Here is an 18,442-nt window from a genome sequence, read left to right on the forward strand (position 1 = left end):
ATACTAATCCTTATCCTGGATTTAACTTTACAACAAAGCTGTTTTCTAATATTCCTATAAAAGGTGGTAAGCCCTATCCTAATATATGCACTTGTTATTCTGCAAAGTCTCCAGCACAGTCCGGCGGAGCAGGAGATAGAGAATCTGTACATAAAAGTAGATTAGTCGGGTGTTAACATATCTGACAAAATAACTTCCATTATTCTCTAACAACAAGATATGTCCTCTTTGTAGTTTTGTTGCAATGGAAAATTAAAACATTTTATATGGTGGGGTTAAAAGAGTTCTCAAAATAAAGAGAAAATTGAAGCTAGCATTTTGTAATACTAAATGGCCAGCTTTTCTTTGATGAAAACCACTCTCCCATTCCAAGTGCATTTTGTTCTACACCAAAGGAGGCACTTCTCTTTGAACAGTAGCTGTTCATATCCTGAATAAAAGTAAAAAAAATAGAAAAAAATTTGGGGGGGGATTTTTTTTTTTTAGTGCATATATTTTCTGAACCCAGGTTCTTAAGTGTTTGCAGTGGCTTATTGCTTTCCACAAATTGTTTAGGTTAAAAGGCATAAAGCTTTAAGTGAAAATACAATCCTTAAATGTATTTTTTGTAATGCGCTTTGATAATTTTGCCCAAGAGCCACGAGATAGGTATACACTCCGCACCTTTGATTTTCAATACGCACATTAATTATGTTGAAGCCGGAATGGTTGATAATTGACTTGAAATTGAAATAGTACAAAAGTGTGGGGACAAAGAACAAGAAAGGATCTTAAACACAGGCCTTGAGCTGAACAATAAAAGACTTATATTAAACATAGACAAAAGGAAGATTATACCATACAGGCAAACAATATAACCAATAATTGCCCCTAATAAAGCCATGTAATGGTAACAATGCTGTAGAACCAGGCGCAGAATTCTAAAGGGCTAGTGACAAGCACGTACAGATTAAGTAAAATAATATTGATGTTTTCTGGGTAAGAAAGCACAATGTTCTGAAGGGCGTTATGAAGCACACGTGAGGAGATAAACAAATAACCTGTTTTAGTTAACAATTGCCTGGATTAAAAAATACTAACGTGAATAAAGAACCTTATTGAAGTTTCCTCTTTATTTATCTAACATATCTGAAAATACTATATAACAAAATATATTGCTGGGGACACTTGATCCCCTGCAACTGATTGGACAGCTCACAATCTCCACACTTCACCACTGCTTCCATGTTTCTGTGACATGTCATCCCCTTAGGGAATAGGACATTAGAGCACAGAAACAAGGAAGAAACAGTGATGAGTGGGGACTGGGAGGTGTAGGCATGGCAGCAGCATGGGATCAGGGGAGGTAAGTGTCACTTTTTTTTAGTTTTTATAGTGCCCCAGCCATATATAATTTTTTTTTTACCCCCAAACAACTCCTTCAGATCAGGATGATTACATTATTTTTGTTCTTTTTTTTTTAATATAATACACACAGCCAATTATATATATATATATATATATATATATATATATATATATATATATATATATATATGAAAAAAAATGATTCCCCATTTAACTAAAAAAAAAATTTTAGCTTTTTTTTTTACTATACTTTTTTTTGAGAACCATTCTACTTAAGGGTTGTCAACCTTCAATGAACAGAGGATTTTTACCCAATGTCCATAATAAAAATACATTAAAAAAATGTGTCAATGATTTTTATACTCATGGGGGTATTCATCAGGAGCCGTGTAGGAGAACTTCTTTTTACCCCAATAATTCATATGGGGGAAACTATCTACCTGCACCAGATTCATTACTTGGTGTAGGGCATATGATGAATCCGGTGCTGATCACATTTCTTACTTCAGGACACTGTCCCTCTGTGACTTTTTGTGCAATTTTTTTTATCCCGTGCGACAAAATGTGCGACTTTTTAATAATACTGTTTGCAGCCAGTTTTGTAAGCCAAGTAAGTGCTGGTGTAGAAAGCACAGTTGCGACAAAAGATGCGACAAACTGAAAAGTCACACATCATGAATTCCTGACCACTGCAGGATATCACCTGAAATCATGACTTGGTATTTTCCTTTAGAAAAACCTTCCAAAGCTAAAGTCGCAATGAAAAGTCTCAAAACAGCAACTGAGACAAACTGTGAGACAAATGTTCACCACAAAACCAGGGTAAAACCAATGATAAATTCCCCCTATAGACACATTTTAGTTGTCTGTTATTTTTTTACTAAGTTGTCCTAGTGGGCACTTTGTTGTGTAAAGAGGATACCAAGTGCTGAACAGTGGAGACTTGTTTCTATCAGAATGGCAGCAGTAGAGGATTCACAGCAGTTTGTTTTACTGTTTTTTTTTTTACCCCAGCCTGTCCACTGTAAAAATGTTATGTTTTTCGGACAACTCTTTTAACCCTATAATCCCACAGTTACCTTTGGCTTAGGCTTCTTCCACACTGCCATTAGGACACGGCAGTGTGACGGGCATCAGGGGAGCCGGGGAGAATAGCTGGAGAAAAATTACTGCATATGCTGTCTTTTTCTCCCACTACTCTGGCTACAAAATAACAATGCCCGACGGACACCATTATAGTAAATGGGATCCATCTGGACCCCTTATTGCCCATTGTGCCCCGTCCCAAAAACGGTCATTAAAGGCTGGAAAAAAGAGCATCCAACAAAAGAAGTGGGGCTTTGGCAGAGGGGGTGTGGTTTCCTTAACCCCTAAAGGACCAGGGGTTTTTCCGTTTTTACACCTTAATTTTTTCCTCCTTACCTTTAAAAAATCATAACTCTTTCAATTTTGCACCTAAAACCATATGATGGCTTATTTTTTGCATCACCAATTCTACTTTGTAATGACGTCAGTCATTTTACCCAAAAATCGACAGCGAAACGGAAAAAAATCCTTGTGAGACAAATTTTTTTTTCTACACACCATTTTGTAAATTTTGGGGGCTTTTGTTTCTACGCCGTACATTTTTCGGTAAGAATGACACTTTATCTTTATTCTGTAGGTCCATATGATTAAAATGATATCCTACTTGTATAGGTTTGATTTTGTCATACTTCTGAAAAAAATCATAACTACATGCAGGAAAATTATACGTTTAAAATTGTCATCTTCTGACCCCTATAACTTTTTTATTTTTCCGCGTATGGGGAGGTATGAGGGCTCATTTTTTGCGCCCTGATCTGAAGTTTTTAGCGGTACCATTTTTATATTGATCGTACTTATTGATCGCTTTTTATAAATTTTTTCATTATATAAAAAGGGACCAAAAATACACTATTTTGGACTTTGGAATTTTTTTGCGCGCACGCCATTGACCGTGTGGATTAATTAATTATATATTTTTATAATTCTGACATTTCCACATGCGGCTATACCACATATGTTTATTTTTATTTACACCGTTTTTTTTTAAATGGGAAAAGGGGGGTGATTCAAACTTTTATTAGGGGAGGGGTTAAATGATCTTTATTCACTTTTTTTTTTTTGCAGTGTTATAGCTCCCATAGGGGGCTATAACACTGCACACACTGATCTTTTACATTGATCACTGGATTCTCATAGGAAACCAGTGATCAATGATTCTGACAGCATGGAGGCAGGTAGGGATCCTCCGGCTGTCTTGTAAGCGGTTCGGGATGCCGCCGCGAACCCGAACAGCTCCCTGAGCTAACCGGCATTGTTTTACTTTCACTTTAGACGCGGCATTCAAAGGGTTAATAGCGCGCGGCACCGTGATCAGTGCTGCGCGCTATTAGCCATGGGTCCCGGACATTGTTAGATGCCAGGCCCGACCGGCTATGACGCGCGCCGTGGCCCCGCGTTATAGAAAGGGAAAGGACTCAGGATGTACCAGTACGTCCTTGGTCCTTAAGAGGTTAAGGACTCAGCGTTTTTCCATTTTTGCACTTTCGTTTTTTCCTCCTTACCTTTAAAAAATCATAACCCTTTCAATTTTGCACCTTAAAATCCATATGATGGCTTTATCATACAACATAATACACTTTGATCAATTGGTGTATTTTTAGACTGTCTGAAGTGTATGGCGGCTGCCTGACTCTACCGATGATGTAAGGAGAGAAAAGGGTTGGGCATGTTGGATTGAGATTTGGGCTTTGACTAGGCCATTCCAACTCATTTACATGTTTCCCCTTAAACCCCTTAAGTGTTGCTTTAGCAGTGTGTTTGGGGCCATTCTCCTACTGGAAGGTGAACCTCCATCCTAGCCTCAAATCATGCACAGACTGCTATAGGTTTTGCTCAAGAATATCCCTGTATTTAGCATCATCCATCTTTCCTTCAACTCTGACCAATTTCCCAGTCCCAGCTGCTGAAATATATCCCCACAGCATGATGTGGCCACCACCATGTTTCACCATGTTTCATGTGGGGATGGTGTTCTTTGGGTGATGTGATGGGTTTGCGCCAGACATTTCTTTGATGGCCGAAAAGTTCAATTTTAGTCTCATCAGACCAGAGCACCTTCCTCCATACATTTTGGGATTCTCCCACGTGCCTTTTCACAAACTCAAAACGTGCCTTTTTATTTTTATCTGAAAGTAATGACTTTCTTCTGGCCACTCTGCAATAAAGCCCAACTCTATGGAGCATACGGCTTAATGTCGTCCTATGTACAGATACTCCAGTCTCTGCTGTGGAACTCTGCAGCTCCTCCAGGGTTACCTTAGGTCTCTGTGCTGCCTCTCTGATTAATGCCTTCCTTGCCCGGTCCGTGGGTTTTGGTGGGCGGCCGTCTCTTGGCGGGTTTGCTCTTGTGCCATGTTTTTTCCATTTTGTTATGATAGATTTGATAGTGCTCCTGGAAATCATCAAAGCTTTTTTTTTTTATAACCTAACCCTAACTTGTACTTCTCAACAACATTGTCCCTTACTTATTTGGAGAGTTCCTTGGTCTTCATGGCAGTGTTTGGTTACTGATGCCTCTTGCTTAGGTATTGCAGCCTCTGGGCCTTTCAAAGAAGGTGTGTATATGTAATGACAGATCATGTGACACTTAGATTGCACACAGGGAGACATCATTTATCTAATAATGGGACTTTTGAAGATAATTCCTAACAAAGGTTGTGAATACATACGCACATGCCAATTTTCAGTTTTCTATTTCTAAACAATAGTTTTATTTATATATTTTTCTCATTTCACTTCACTAACTTACACTATTGTGTTCTGATCCATCAGATACTGTAACATTCAGATTAACAAAACATTGAATTTAAGGCTTTAATGTACCAAAATCTGGTTAAAGTCAAAAAAGTATTTTGCTGACATAGCAATCATAGCAATATGGTGACTTTTTTTTGTTTTTGTACTCTTTGTACTTTTTGGCACTGTTTTGAGTTATTGTTAAATTAACAAATGAACAGGTCCTCCCCTTGCAAAATACATTTCTAGATAAGATAACCCCTATAGAACAAGATTATCCTTTTCTTGAAAACAGGAGCACATAGTAGATATGTACTTGAGAATTTTTTTGTCCTTTAACGGCTTTAAAATAGGTTTATTTTTTTCTATCGAATTTTCTCATTGGGAACCTCCAGCCTAGTTTAACATCTCAAAACCCTCCAGGGCCAACACAGCACAATAATCATACAGCGATATAATCTGTATTAGGAAAGTCCTTGTAATAGGTGTATTGTAGACAAAGTGAGTTTTATATATATATATATATATATATATTGGTGAAATTGTCCACTTTACTTAAACTCTCTGTTCTCTGCCGTTCTATATGTTATGTTTAGTTTTACTGACCAAATATTTGCTTTGTAAGGCTAGAACAGATTTCCCTGTGGATTTACAAGGGTCAATACAGAGATATAGAAGAGCTTCTAGAGACAGCATACAGCTGTCTATGATTTATTTAGGACATTTTATTGGAACCAAGTATATAGAGCTTTATTTATATATTTATTTGCTTTTGCTTTGATCTTGCTCCATTTTGAGATTGGATGGAACAATGGATCTTCCTGATGATAAAGAGAAACCATGTACCATAACCACACAATGGTGGAACAAAATATACAGTTTTCCAAGGTCTATGCAAAAGGTTTTATGTTGTCATTCATTGTGTGTTACATTTCGTAACTGAATTCTGTATTACATTTATTTTAAAAAGTTTTCATTTCTCCCTGAATAACTTGACCAGACATGTATTTTTTTTTTACAGCCACAATTAATAAACAGAAGAACAAAGATCTCTAGTATTACAATATTAACAGACCATGTGGGTTGATGGGACCCCTTTAGATGGGGCATGGACCAGGTTGGCTGCAGTGAATAGTGAAAACATGCGTAGAGTCCTACACAAGTAAAGCTAAGGGTAACTAACCTAAGGAACAAGGACAAACAAAGGCAAATAGGCATCAAATCCTCCTATTCAAGATTGTTATGGCAGTATTAATGTAAACCATGACCAGAAGGGGGCCCTTATCTTAAAGGGGTACAAGGGGTACTCCGGTGGAAACCTTTTTTTTTTTTTTTTTTTTTTATCAACTGGTGCCAGAAAGTTAAACAGATTTGTAAATTACTTCTATTAAAAAATCTTAATCCTTCCAGTACTTATTAGCTACTGAATACTACACAGGAAATGGTTTTCTTTTTGGAACACAGAGCTCTCTGCTGACATCTTGACCGCAGTGCTCTCTGCTGACATCTCTGACCATTTTAGGAACTGTCCAGAGCAGCATATGTTTTCTATGGGGATTTTCTCCTACTCTGGACAGTTCTTAAAATGGACAGAGATGTCAGCAGAGAGCACTGTGGTCATGATGTCAGCAGAGAGCTCTTTGTTCCAAAAAGAAAAGAATTTACAAATCTGTTTAACTTTCTGGCACCAGTTGATTTAAAAAAAAAGTTTTCCATGGGAGTACCCCTTTAAAGCATGCTTCTGCAGATGCATACTCTGAGTTATTGAACCATTTTATTGGTGTTATTTTTAGATCTAAACATTTTTTTATATTACCCTTTCGCCCTGGGTGCCCGGCTTCCAACAGTATTGTTACGTTTGTGCTAAACCCCCAAAATAAAGAGGTTTTATTATATGACTATCCGAACAGTCAGACCGGCAGAGACTTTTGCATATAGTCAACAAAAATAGAAAAACCTCTATATCTCCAGAATCCGGGGTCATAGCTACAACATATTTTTGTCCTCTTTAAAAGTAGTTTATTGGATAAAAAATTGGGGCCTTTTTTTTTACTCCAGAATTAGTACCACTAATGTCTGCTATTGCCCTACCCAATTCACTTCAACATGGTCTTTAAATGGAACTTTTATGCTGCCTGAACCGTGAGTGAGGTGGTCCTTCGTAGCATCCCTACAACCAACTGAAGTAGATCTTACTATGTTTGGATGTAGGGAGAGATCTATCAATCAAAGCAGATAGTGGGTAGAAGTTTCCAGGGACTGCCCCAATGATTCATGGTAGAGAAAGCATGAAAATTGTGACAGTTTCCATTTACGGATTTATTCTTACAGGGGTACTCTGCCTCTAGACATCTTAGGGGATAAGATGTCTGATCTCTCCTGCAGCACCCACTTGTCATTAGCTGTATGCAGCGAAGATCGCTTTGTGTCTGATCACTCACCATACAGGGGCCGAAGTATCGTGACGTCACGGCTCGGAACCCTCCTGACGTCACACCCAGCCCCCTCAATGTAAGCCTATGGGAGGGGGTATGACGGCCACTACACCCCCTCCAATAGAATTGAGGGGCGGGGTGTGCCGTTACAAGGGGGCGGAGCCGTAACATGACGATACTCCGGCCCCTGTATAGTGAGTCATCAGACACGGAGCGTTCTTCGCTCCCTACAGCTAATGACAAGTGGGTGCTGCAGGAGAGATTTGGATAGGGGATAAGATGTCTCGGGGCGGAGTACCCCTTTAACATTATCTCATGATTTACTATTATATGAGATACTATTATCTTACTGTCAATCAGTTCTCTTGTAAAAACATGAATGGCAGTTGTTGACAGAGTTTAGAATATTGTAGCAAAGTTTAATTGAATTTCTATTGGAACCTTCTTCTAACTCCAGGTTTATAGATTTTTTTAGCAACATCCAGATGCCGCTAGATAATAGTCTCTCAGCTCTTGGGTAGAGTGTGTACCGGTCATGTTAATAATCTCTTGATTTACAGAACATACGGAACGTCAGAACGTGACACTAAGATAATCGATTATTCCCTATGTAGTTTTTATGTAGAAGTTCCAGCAGGGTTTTACGATGTAAGAATCACTTGGCTCAGAAAGAGTGGTCAGAGTGCAATGCATAGAGCCTGGGGCTCCTTTACAATGAGAACCCCTCCTGACTTCTACTCCTTATACCGAAATTCTGCTTCAAGCTTTAAATAAAGCCTCTTGGGTTTTTTAAAAATAGCGCACAAAGGCTTTTTACTTCATAGCACAATGATTGCCATGTTCAAGACCTGCTTGTAGGAGAAGGTATTTGAAGGAGTAGATGAGTACGTGGACATTTTCCCCTTATAGTAAAAGCAATATGTTTGAACAACATGCTTTCTTGAAGTCCAGATGTTTTCCAGCAGAATCATATTGAGCTGAATGTCTGGTTATTGGTTCACGTATGTTTGCTGCACACTTCATAAATACAATCGCTATACTATCTTTCTCTACTGGAAAGAGCTTCACAAATCTATGAAATGTATTAGTGGTTGAATGATGGATCTTTAACCTTAAAGGGGTATTTCAGGAAAAAACTTTTTTTTTTATGTATCATTTGGCTCCAGAAAGTTAAACAGATTTGTAAATGACTTCTATTAAAAAATCTTAATCCTTTCAGTACTTAAGAGCTTCTGAAGTTAAGGTTGTTCTTTTCTGTCTAAGTGCTCTCTGATGACACGTGTCTCAGGAAACGCCCAGTTTAGAAGCAAATCCCCATAGAAAACCTCTTCTAAACCGGGCAGTTGCCGAGACAGGTGTCATCAGAGAGCACTTAGACAGAAAAGAACAACCTTAACTTCAGAAGCTCTTAAAGTACTGAAAGGATTAAGATTTTTTAATAGAAGTAATTTACAAATCTGTGTAACTTTCTGGAGCCAGTTGATATATAAAATGTTTTTTTTTTCCTGGATAACCCTTTAAACCCCTTCAGGACCAAGCCCATTTTGACCTTAAGGACCGGAGCGTTTTTTGCAATTCTGACCACTGTCAGTTTAAACATTAATAACTCTGGAATGCTTTTAGTTATCATTCTGATTCTGAGATTGTTTTTTCGTGACATATTCTACTTTAACATAGTGGTAAAATTTTGTGGTAACTTGTATCCTTTCTTGGTGAAAAATCCGTAAATTTGATGAAAAATTAGAAAATTTTGCATTTTTCTAATTTTGAAGCTTTCTGCTTGTAAGGAAAATGTATATTACGAATATTTTTTTTTAATTCACATATACAATATGTCTACTTTATGTTTGCATCATAAAATTGACATGTTTTTACTCTTGGAAGACACCAGAGGGCTTCAAAGTTCAGCAGCAATTTTCCAATTTTTCACAAAATTTTCAAACTCGATATTTTTCAGGGACCAGTTCAGTTTTGAAGTGGATTTGAAGGGTCTTCATATTAGAAATACCCCATAAATTACCCCATTATAAAAACGGCACCCCCCAAAGTATTCAAAATGACATTCAGTAAGTGTTTTAACCCTTTAGGTGTTTCACAGGAATAGCAGCAAAGTGAAGGAGAAAATTCAAAATCTTCATTTTTTACACTCACATGTTCTTGTAGACCCAATTTTTGAATTTTTGCAAGTGGTAAAAGGAGAACATTTTTACTTGTATTTGTAGCCCAATTTCTCTCGAGTAAGCACATACCTCATATGTCTATGTAAAGTTTTCGGCGGGCGCAGTAGAGAGCTCAGAAGGGAAGGAGCGACAAGGGGATTTTAGAGAGTACGTTTTTCTGAAATGGTTTTTGGGGGGCATGTTGCATTTAGGAAGCCCCTATGGTGCAAGAACAGCAAAAAAAAAAACACATGGCATACCATTTTGGAAACTAGACCCCTCGGGGAATGTAACATGGGATAAAGTGAGCCTTAATACCCCACAGGTGTTTCATGACTTTTGCAAATGTAAAAAAATAATAATAATTTTTACCTAAAATGCTTGTTTTCCCAAAAATGTTACATTTTTAAAAAAGGTAATAGCAGAAAATACCCCTCAAAATTTGAAGCCCAATTTCTCCCGATTCAGAAAACACCCCATATGGGGGTGAAAAGTGCTCTGCTGGCGCACTACAGGTCTCAGAAAAGGAGTAGTCACATTTGGCTTTTTGGAAGCAAATTTTGCTCTGGGGGCATGCCGCATTTAGGAAGCCCCTATGGTGCCAGGACAGCACAAAACCCCCCACATGGCATACCATTTTGGAAACTAGACCCCTCGGGGAATGTAACAAGGGGTTAAGTGAACCTTTATACCCCACAGGTGTTTCACGACTTTTGCATATGTAAAAAAAAAAATTTATTTTTTACCTAAAATGCTTGTTTTCCCAAAAAATTTAACATTTTTAAAAAGGGTAAAAGCAGAAAATAGCCCCCAAAATTTGTAACACAATTTCTCCTGAGTACGGCGATACCCCATATGTGACCCTAAACTTTTGCCTTGAAATACGACAGGGCTCCAAAGTGAGAGCGCCATGTGCATTTGAGGCCTAAATTAGGGATTGCATAGGGGTGGACATAGGGGAATTCTACGCCAGTGATTCCCAAACAGGGTGCCTCCAGCTGTTGCAAAACTCCCAGCATGCCTGGACAGTCAACGGTTGTCCGACAATACTGGGAGTTGTTGTTTTGCAACAGCTGGAGGCTCCGTTTTGGAAACAGTGGCGTACCAGACGTTTTTCATTTTTATTGGGGAGGGGAGGGCGGCTGTGTAGGGGTATGTGTATATGTAGTGTTTTTTACTTTTTATTTTATTGTGTGTTAGTGTAGTGTAGTGTTTTTAGGGTACAGTCACACGGGCGGGAGTTCACAGTAGTTTCTCGCTGGCAGTTTGAGCTGCGGCAGAAAATTTGCCGCAGCTCAAACTTGCAGCCAGATACTTGCTGTAAACCTCCGCCCATGTGAGTGTACCCTGTACGTTCACATTGGGGAGGGGGGAACATCCAGCTGTTGCAAAACTACAACTCCCAGTATGCGCTGACAGACTGTACATGCTGCGAGTTTTAGTTTTGCAACAGCTGTAGGCACACTGGTTATGTATCACTGAGTTTGTGACCTAACTCAGTGTTTCACAACCAGTGTGCCTCCAGCTGTTGCAAAACAACAACTCCCAACATGTACGGTGCATGGTGTACGGTGACTGCTGAGAGTTGTAGTTTGCAACAGCTGGAGGCACACCGGTCGTGAAACACTGAGTTAGGTAAAAAAAAAAAAACTCTGAGTTTCACAACCATTGTGCCTTCAGCTGTTGCAAAACTACAACTCTCAGCAGTCACCGACAGCCAATGGGCATGCTGGGAGTTGTAGTTATGCAACCAGCAGATGCACCACTACAACTCCCAGCATGCACTTTAGCTGTTTGTGCAAGCTGTTTGTGCAAACTATAAGTCCCAGCATGCCCATAAGGGAATGCTGGGAGTTGTGGTTGTCTGTCTCCTGTTGTTGCATAACTACAGCTCCCAGCATGCCCTTTTTGCATGCTGGGAGCTGTTGCTAAGCAACAGCAGGAGGCTGTCACTCACCACCAACGATCCACGCTGCAGGTCAGTCCCTTGCCGCCGCCGCTCCTGGGGCCCCGATCCCAACATTGACGCCGGGGATCGGGGTCCCCAGTTCCCGGGGTCCACGTCCCGCACCCGCTCACGTCCTCCGGAAGAGGCGCGGAGAGGGTTGCGGGAGTGACACCCACAGCAGGCGCCTTGATTGGTCAGCCGGTAAACCGGCCGACTAATCAGGGCGATCGTGAGGTGGCACCAGTGCCACCTCACCCCTGCAGGCGCTGGCTGTTCGGGGCCGTCTCTGACGGCCCCGATCAGCCAGTAATTCCGGGTCACCGGGTCACTGGAGACCCGATTTACCCGGAATCGCCACAGATCGCTGAACTGAATTGTCCAGCTATCTGCGGCCATCGCCGACATGGGGGGTCATAATGACCCCCCTGGGCGATATGCCGGGATGCCTGCTGAACGATTTCAGCAGGCATCCGGCTCCGGTCCCCAACCGGCTAGCGGAATGCAGGGCGTATCCATACGCCCTATGTCCTGAAGAGGTTAAATGTACCTTCAATTGGGCATTTAGGGGAAATATATTAGGGAACTGTATACAGTGGTCCCTCAACATACGATTGTAATCCGTTCCAAATGGACCATCGTTTGTTGAAACCATCGCATGTTGAGGGATCCGTGCAATGTAAAGTATAGGACAGTGGTCTACAACCTGCGGACCTCCAGATGTTGCAAAACTACAACACCCAGCATGCCCGGACAGCCAACAGCTTTTCGGGCATTCTGGGAGTTGTAGTTTTGCAACATCTGGAGGTCTGCAGGTTGAAGACCACTGTTAGAAGAAGTTGTACTCACCTGTCCCCGCCACTCCAGACCGTCACTGCTGCCCGGAAAGTCGCCTTCCATCGCTGTCGCCGTGTCCCCGGGGTGTCCCTGACGCTCCGGCAAGGCCTCTGCTTCCCCGGCATCCGCGCTCTCCGTCGCCGCCATCACGTTGCTACGCATGCCGCTCCTATTGGATGACGGGACAACATGCGCAGCGACGTGATGATGACGATGGAGAGCGCCGACGATGCAGGGGATTCCGAAGAGGCCGCGCAGGAGCCCCGAGGACAGGTAAGTGATCATCACCGCAGCACATGGGACACCGTAAACAGCTATCCGGTGGCAGCTGAAGCAATCTGTGCTGCCGGATAGTGTTTATGCGATGGCCCCGACATACAAAAGCATCGTATGTTGATGCTGCCTTCAACATGCGATGGCCTCTGAGAGGCCATCGCATGTTGAAATTATCATATGTCGGGGCCATCGTAGGTCGAGGGGTCACTGTATTCGCCATTTCCTAATCTTCTTGCATTGGGAAAATCTCTTACTTTATACAGCATTGCCTGCAAACTAAATATTCCCTATAGTTCTCAGGCTATACATTACTTTAATACAGCAGTGACAGGACCTTAGGGGTTCCAGTTCTTCAAATATTTTGGATGATTGGATTTAGAAAAGTAAATTAAATTTAGGGGGCATGAGTAAGCTTAGTTCAGTAGTTTCATGTATTCCATGATAATCCTATATACTACAATGGTATAAAGGGACCAAAGTCAGTGTTTTACTTCAACTTCAACTAGAAACTGACTGAGAAGTCTATCACTGTGAATCGTACATATCCTTTCTTACCTGAATTCTCCATGGAGCATGAATGGCCTATAAGCCGCCACACATCTTTATGATGCTCTCCTCAAGGAGAACCATTCCCTTTTGGTCCTACAATGACAAGCCTTCCACTAGCCAGCACTCTTCTCTGGACTGATGAGAAGTAATAATTCCAAAACATCTGTCTGCAGAAGGGTATTTTTTCTTCTGGATAGCTTTTTGACTTGGTATGTTTTCCAACTCAGTTTCCAAAACTCTGCATTGCAGTAAAACACTGACTTCAAAGAGTACCTGTCTTCAAACTGTACTTTCTAAACTAACTCAGATTATATTCCCTAACTACTCCTAACACCCCTCCTGCCCTTAAAACATTTCTGAACTTTAAAAAGCTCTGTATCATACCTTTCCCCTTACTCACATTGTGTGAGCTCCCGGCAGGAAAAAGTGGGCGTTCCCCAGCAGGCACGGCATCACTAAAGACTGCGAGAGCTGTGCCTCACCATGCCCCGCACGCACTTGCGTTTGGTCTCCTGCCAGGCTGGGAGGAGTCCAAACTAACTGACTTGCGGCAGGGAACAGAACAGAGCCACCTAGTGGACATTGTTGTCAATCTCTTTTAAAAACATAAAGGTTGAGAATTTTAATAGCAAGAAAATTGCAAAGTGTCATATAATTACATAAAGAACAATATACTGAAAATTGTGTTTGGTGACATGTACTCTTTATAGGAAAGCTACCTGAATAGATGGTGGGAGGAACATGTAACAAAATAGGAGATATGTGGCTAATAGCTGATAAACAGATTTCAGTTACATATCTGTAAGATACTGCTACTGTCCAAGAAAGAGTTGGCAGAAGGTAAGATTTTATCTGCCAGGAGAATATTGTATAGAACTGTTGCATGGAGAGCAGGCAAACATTTTTTAACATTTGTCTGTTTTGGTGAATACTTTATTTCTCCAAAAAATAACCATTCTTTTGTTACTCTTACAGAAAATCTAATAATACATTGACAACCATTCCCTAACTCCATAGCAGTAGGGGGCATCCTGGTAGTCTGACAGTATCTTAGTGTATAGGAACATTCTATGAGGAATTGTGATGCTATTTCACTATTGATTCACATATTTCCAGGTGAAATAAAGATTTCCAGGAATTTTAATTTAATTCATTTTAATAAAATTCTCCAGAAATTCACCAGCAGAAATTCTGGTGGCCCTTACACAGCTTAAGGTCTGGGTCCCCGACCTCCCAACCCCTGGTGGCCGCCCCCAAGGCATACCTGCTATCTTTCCCATCATCTATTTAAAAAAAAATTAACCCCTTAAGGACCACAGGTTTTTCTGTGTTTTGCACTTTCGTTTTTTCCTCCTCACCTTTTAAAAATCATAGCCCTTTCAATTTTGCACCTAAAAATCCATATGATGGCTTATTTTTTGCGCCACCAATTCTACTTTGCATTGAAATCAGTCATTTTCCCAAAAAATCTACGGCGAAACGGAAAAAAAAATCATTGTGCACCGAAATTGAAGAAAAAACGTAATTTTGTAACTTTGTGGGCTTCCATTTCTACGCAGTACATTTTTCAGTAAAAATGACACCTTATCATTATTCTGTAGGTCCATACGGTTAAAATGATCCCCTACTTATATAGGTTTGATTTTGTCGCACTTCTGTAAAAAATCATAACTACATGCAGCAAAATGTATACATTTAAAATTGTCATCTTCTGACCCCTATACCTTTTTATTTTTCCGCATATGGGGTGGTATGAGGGCTCATTTTTTGCGCCGTGATCTGAAGTTTTTATCGGTATCATTTTTGTATTGATTGGACTTTTTAATCGCTTTTTATTCATTTTTTCATTATATAAAAAGCAACAAAAAATACGTTATTTTGGACTTTGGAATTTTTTTTCGCGCACGCCATTGACCGTGCAGTTTAATTAATTATATATTTTTATAGTTCGGACATTTATGCACGTGGCGATACCACATATGTTTATATTTATTTTTATTTACATGGTGTTTTTTTATGGGAAGTAGGAGCAAATCCCCATAGCAAACCTCTCCTGCTCTGGACAGTTTCTAAAATGGACAGAGATGTCAGCAGAGAGCACTGTGGTCAGACAGAAAGGAAATTTAAAAAGAAAAGAACGTCCTGTGGAGCATACAGCAGCTGATAAGTACAAGAAGGATTAAGTCAATTTAATAGAAGTCATTTACAAATCTGTTTAACTTTCTGGCACCAGTTGATTAAAAAAGAATGTTTTCCAGGGGAGTACCCCTTTAAGTCTGTTTTAAAATCTAGAAATCTCTAGACTAAGTCTAGTCTAAGGGCATATTCACACACAGAAAAATACAGTCATATTTCATGTACGACCATATTTTCAGACAATAATGGTAAAAAGAAAAACTGTCAATTTATTTTTTGCAGCTCCCTTTTTGTTGTATACTAAAAAAATTAGTCTGTAAATAAAATACGGCCGTTAATGTTAATTCAAAAATGTGTGCGAAAAGTTGACCCATTTTTAAGCCATTCCCTTTTTTGACAATGCCATGCCCACATTCCAGTAAGTCATGTGAAAAGGTGTCTAATACACATTGAAAATGTGGTCGATGTAAGATAATGTTTGGTGTAGATGACTTACACTCCGGTATGATATATATCTGCCACTGGTTCTTCACGCTCTCCAGTCTTCTGACATGTGGATTATTCAATATCGTCCTACATTTTGATCTGTAATTTTCTGGATTATCAGAATTTTTTTTCTGCAGGATCAGTTGTCTGTTTAAAGGAACTTTAATGTATCTATGCATTGCCTGTTTCTCAACTTTTGTTCATTCTGTCTTAATCTTTATGAAGAGCTGTGAATATCAGCTCGATCACCTCCATGTATCATCTTGACCCCCCGTATTCCCCTTAATACTGGAACCACTAGACATGGCAGAGAGGGCAAAGAGTATATTCCGTTGATAGAAAACGCTTCCCGAAATTCCCTGAGGTTATAATTCAGGGTGCTGACTAAATTATTTCAGTGTAGAAACGTGCTTAATTATATGGATTACTGAATAAATTGTCAAGTGTAAGGAATTATTCTGATAAATTAAAATACTAATTAAACAGGCTGTTGCAGAATTTTGAGAACATTATAGGGTTCCGCTTCTTCAGGTAATTTGCATATCCTTCATCTATGAATTTAATTTTGAAGGGCTTCATTTTTGTATTCAAAACCCTTTGTTTCACACAAATACAAAATGAGGTCTTATGTTGCCCATTGCTTTGAATGTTCCAAATGAGTTCTACTTTTATTAGGAAAAAGAAATTAAATTCTAAAATGTGTCCTTTTCTATTCAGGATAAATTGTAGAACTGTAATATGAAAAGAGAAAGATTTGATTTAAGAATAATGAGATTCTCAGACATTTTCAGCTTGGGCTTAATCCTTGAGAATGAAAAAAGAGGGTTTTTTTTAAGTACAAAAAGTTAGATTTTTTTTTTTATTGATAGCTTACGTATAAGAAAAGCACAGATGATTTCTGGAGTTCTAGAATATAGGCAAAGAGATTGTAGCATCAAGTAAATGGTCGCCAATAAAATGCATGACTTTGCCCTAGCCCCCCTCCCCCCCCCCCCCCCCCCCCCCACCACCAAGTACTTCTGTGGTACAATGGAATTTGTTTGGCCAAGTGATAAAGTGGGTGTGTTATAAAGATAAACTGACCACCATGGGTTTAGCTTTTTGAACCCCCCCCCCCCAAAATGCTTGATTATTCAAATAGTTGGCCATCCCTGTAATGCATGTACTTACACAGTACCTCTTATAGAGCAGCTGTTATGGTTAATAGAGGGGGTCCTAAGTTTGATCCTCTATGCCCATAAGGCATATGGACTGGGGTCCTTTTTATGAAATCAACCCTTTTGAATTAATTTTTTGATCACAAAGGGAAGAAAGGGAGTCTTATTGTTATATGAAGTATGGGTTTAAAGGGGTATTCCGGGCAAAAACATCTTATCCCCTATCGAAAGGATAGGGGATAAGATGTCTGATCGTGGGGGGGCCCACCGATGGGACCCCCAGCGATCTCCCTGCAGCAGCCCGCAGCCCAGCAGCGGGCCCCCCGCGATCAGACATCTTATCCCCTATCCTTTCGATAGGGGATAAGATGTTTTTGCCCGGAATACCCCCTTTAAAGGAACATACCTTCACTTTATAAACTTTATAAAAGCTTCCTATGAGCATTTTTAGAGAAGTTTAAAAGTAAAATGCGACATATAAGCCATATTGGTGACTAGTTAGGAAGAGTTATAGTGACCCTGTCATTTGAAAAAAGTTTTGATGTCCTACACAGACATGCTAAACATTTTGATAATTCGTATGCGGGGTGTTTTTACCTCACTGATCTTAGAGTGAGCCAGGAGAGGTGCACAGCTGATCACTTCTCTCCTCAGCTCACAACGGTAGACAGGCTCTATAGATTTACTATAGAATCAATATACTGCAGAAAGTCAGGGAGAGAAGCTCTCAGCTGTGCGTGTCTTCCGGATTGTTCTAACAATTAATTGGAGTCTGAACACCCAAATCAATCAAAACATTTGACATGTCTGTATGGCATGTCAAAAGTTTTCATAAGTAACAAGTACACTTTAAGCATTTTGGCCCTGTTTTACATTTTGCACCTAGTATGTAAATTTTTTTGGGCTGAAATGGGTGTGGCCTGTCTCTGCCTAATTTATTATTTACAACAAAAAATTGCTAAATAATTGCGCAATAGGGTGACGTAGACTTAGCGAAACAAAGCTTTTTATAAATCTTACTTTATACAATTCAGTTTTCTGTTAGGGTGTGCTGCATAATTTGCAAACAAATATAACAACCTGTCTGAGTCTTTTGGATGAATTTGTCACAAAATATAAAAAAATAAATAAAATTTTTTTTTTTTAAATGCGGTAACAAAAAGAATGCACCACAAAATATATTCAAAAATAAGCGAGATTAACTACAGTGATCCCTCAACTTACAATGGCCTCAACATACAATAGTTTCAACATACAATGGTCTTTTCTGGACCATTGTAACTTGAAACCAGA

The 18,442-nt window shown here is 39.7% G+C and overlaps 1 protein-coding gene across 1 annotated transcript in view; it reads left to right on the forward strand.

Annotated features, from left to right (window-relative positions):
* PTPRN2 (protein tyrosine phosphatase receptor type N2) overlaps positions 1-18,442 on the forward strand; it is a 1,048,643-nt gene that overhangs the window by 652,970 nt on the left and 377,231 nt on the right. The window lies entirely within an intron of this gene.

The sequence above is a fragment of the Hyla sarda genome, chromosome 5 (genome assembly GCF_029499605.1).
Source record: "Hyla sarda isolate aHylSar1 chromosome 5, aHylSar1.hap1, whole genome shotgun sequence".
NCBI lineage: Eukaryota > Metazoa > Chordata > Amphibia > Anura > Hylidae > Hyla > Hyla sarda.